We start from the raw sequence: 3,383 nt of genomic DNA, 5'->3' as shown, positions 1-3,383 counted from the left end.
TCAACAGCAAACATTAAACTGAAACTTGTCGGCAGGAAGCAGGAACTGAAACTTAACTTGTGCAAACCTCAACAGATCACAAAATGGCGGCTATTGCCGCTTACACCCAGCCGCTCAACAGGCACCTCTCGGTGAGCCTGGGTTGAACCTCGTCGTTGGTGAGTGGTCAAAGAGAGCATCCTGTATGTTGATCTGCCACCAATATCAGCCCTGAGCCTGGCGGGCGAGTGACTAGGATAAAGGTATCCACAATAGCCCAACCCCTGGGGAACCTGGGTCTCTGAATCCGTGACCTATAGAGGGTTTTTCGGGTCCCAAACCTCACGGAAGAACCTGGTTTACCTGATTTTTCTTGTGTTTGTGGTGGAAAAATGGCAAAACCGAGAGGGGGAGGAAGTGGAAAGGAAAAGATAAAAGAATGGGAAAGCAAATAATGAGACTGCTTACCAAAACAGCTGGTGGGGTGTGTGTGGGCTGGTCTGATGACCTGGGTCGGTAGGTCGATCTCTTCATGGAGGGAGCACAAGAGCAGAGACGGGAGTTTGGTCTCCTGTAGGAGTTCCCCCATCCCGGGTTTTGGTACCAATATGTTAAATATTCACGCTTTGAATGAAGATGCCCCCCAGACAGGCTTTTGTGGGCAACGTGGCTGTTCGTTTACCTGGATGCAGGTCAGCTAAGACCAAAAATGGCGTTAGCAAAGGGTAGTGGGATGGGAGTTGGTTTTATAGGTTTGGGGTGGGCAGTGGAAATTTACAGAGTAAGATCAGTTACAGTGGTGGGTAGGGGCAAGGAGTATACATGACCACAAGTTCAGTTACAGTGGTGGCTGGGGTGAGGCAGAAGAGCAGTTAAAATGACAGGATGAGTGAGGGGTATTCACATTCATAAGAAGAGTTGAGATGGCAGGGTTGGGTGAGGGGTTTGTCTGGGGAAGCTCTGCTGGGCGCTAAGTGACAATGGTGAACGCAGGTAGGGGGGTGGTGGGAGACGATCAGGAGGCAAGCAGGACTTCAGACTTTCAGGTTCCAGGTTTGCATATGGAGACCTGACACCAGGTTCAAGCAATTTCCTGCCTCCGTCTCCTGAATAGCTGGGATTATAGCTGCCCGCCACCACGCCCATCTAATTTTTGTGTTTTTAGTAGAGACAGGGTTTCTCCATCTTGGCCAGGCTGGTCCTGAACTCCTGACCTCATGATCCACCTGTCTCGGTCTCCCAGAGTGACGGGATTACAGATGTGAACCACCGTGCCTGACCACCTCATAGTCTTTGTCTGAAATACAGGGGCAGAGTTATTCTTCCCAGGGCAGTCCAGGGTCCAGTGAGACGAGTTATCAGGTCTCTCAGCAGAGTGACTTGGACAAGGGAGAGGCTCCACAGCTGTCCTCTTTCCTCAGTTGCTCAGAGCAATTGTGAGTGAGACTGGAAAGTAGCCCAGGTGGGAGAGTGGCCGTGTGCAGGGAGGAGGTGACCTGGTGAGGAAGGAGACCCAAGCATCTAAGATCACCTCCCCCTTGACTTTTACACTGTACTTCAATAGAAGTAAAGGCTGGCTGACCGGGTGCCACCTTATAGATCTCAGGCATGGCATGGGGGAATCTTTCCAGAAGGTGTTGTTTTAACTTACACGAGTTCAGGCCCCCACCCCACACCTACTCCATGGACCAAGACCCTTTCCCATGTAATTTCTAGAACTGTAAACTCAAGACCCTTTCACATGTCGTATCTGGAGTTGTCAGCCTCTGTAAAGCCGGGCTTCTGATTGTTAGAGGAGCTTGGCCACCAGGCAGTTACACCGCCTTGCTCCAGCGCGCCCTCTGCTGGTGACCGGGGGCACTGCAGGGCTGAGGCCGCGCGCCCTCTGGTGGCCGTCCCTCTGCACCACTTGAAGTCGAAGAGCAGAGTGTTCAGCGCTGACGTTCTGGAAATGCAAACTGACATGGAGCCCACTAGCTGATGTGTTTCCAAAAACGAAGAAGGGACAATTAATTGGAAACCATAGGAATGAGATAAACATGGATGCACGTTTTACAACTGATGGAAAAATTCACTTAACATAGTCTTTGCGCATAAAATGCAAACTGTCAGAGGCATCTTAACCATAGTGACTTTATTTTAAATAAAAGCTTTAGAAAAAGCTATATCTGGGCAGGGTGCAGGGCTCACGAGTGTGATCCCAGCACTCTGAAAGGCCAAGGCGGGAGGATCAATTGAGATCAGGAGTTCAAGACCAGCCTGGGAAAATATCGAGATCCTCATGTCTACAAAAAATATAAAAATTAGTTGGCATGGTGGCTCGTGCCTGTGGTCCCAACTACACAGAAGGCTGAGGTTGGAGGATCACTTGAGCTCAGGGGTTTGAGGCCACAGTGAACCAGCCATCATGCTCACACCACTGCACTCAAGCCTGGGAGACAGAGTGAGACACATTCTCTCTCTCTCTCTCTCTCTTTCTCTCTTTCTCTTTCTATCTCTCTCTCTCTCTCTCTCTCACACACACACATACACACACACACACAGGTTAAATCTGTTGAATTATGTATTTAGGGACTGAGTACCTTTGGTCATAAAATATTTATGGTTGCAGGAACAAGTTAATAACTAAGTACAGACCCAAAACTTATAAAATTATACCAGTACTTTAAGCAAAAAGCATTCTTAATTTAAAAATAAGTTTTAAACATAATAGTACACTCCTAAATTATTGTTCAAATCAATAGTAACAGAGAAAAGGAGCAATACAAATAGCCTGACAGAAACTGATCACAATCATTCATAAGAGACAACACTATTCTTAAAAACCTACATAAACAAACATTAAGTAATTCTGTTTGTACGTTAATGTGCTGGGGTTACAGGTGTGATTACTTAATGTTTACCTTAAGTAAGCACACCTGTAATCCCAGTACTTTGGGAGGCCAAGGAAGGCAGATAACCTGAGGCCAGGAGTTGGACACCAGCATGGCCAACATGGTAAAACCCAGTCTCTACTAAAAATACATTAAAAAAAATAGCTTTGCACAGTGGCAGTATCATAGGCAGTGAGGTTTATCTGAGGTGTGATTATTGCTAATTGAAAACTTTCCCCAATACCCCGCTGTGATGACTGGAAATATAGTAAGCATTGGCAATTTTTGGAAGACTCTACAGGGATGGAATAAAAAAATTAAACAAACAAAAAAAATAAAATAGAAAATAAATAAAAAAATTAGCTGGACGTGGTGGTGCACATCTGTAATCCTTACTTGGGAGGTAGAGGCAGGAGAATCCTTAAACCCAGGAAGCAGAGGTTTTAGTGAGCCAAGATCATGTCATTGTGACAAGGGTAAAATTCCGTCTGAAAAAAAATTTTGTTCTTTAAAACAGCTGCGTTCCTCCTC

The 3,383-nt window shown here is 46.3% G+C and overlaps 1 non-coding gene across 1 annotated transcript; it reads left to right on the top strand.

The window, feature by feature from the left end:
• The first annotated feature begins 3,015 nt into the window (after positions 1-3,015).
• Positions 3,016-3,156, top strand: LOC141582666 (U4 spliceosomal RNA). The gene has a single exon (XR_012515547.1). It is a non-coding gene; the product is annotated as a U4 spliceosomal RNA (small nuclear RNA).
• Positions 3,157-3,383: the final 227 nt, after the last annotated feature.

Source organism: Saimiri boliviensis, chromosome 21, assembly GCF_048565385.1.
Source record: "Saimiri boliviensis isolate mSaiBol1 chromosome 21, mSaiBol1.pri, whole genome shotgun sequence".
NCBI classification, from domain to species: Eukaryota; Metazoa; Chordata; class Mammalia; order Primates; family Cebidae; genus Saimiri; species Saimiri boliviensis.
Note: the sequence above shows the minus strand (reverse complement) of the source record. Positions and strands in the feature narration are given on the sequence as shown.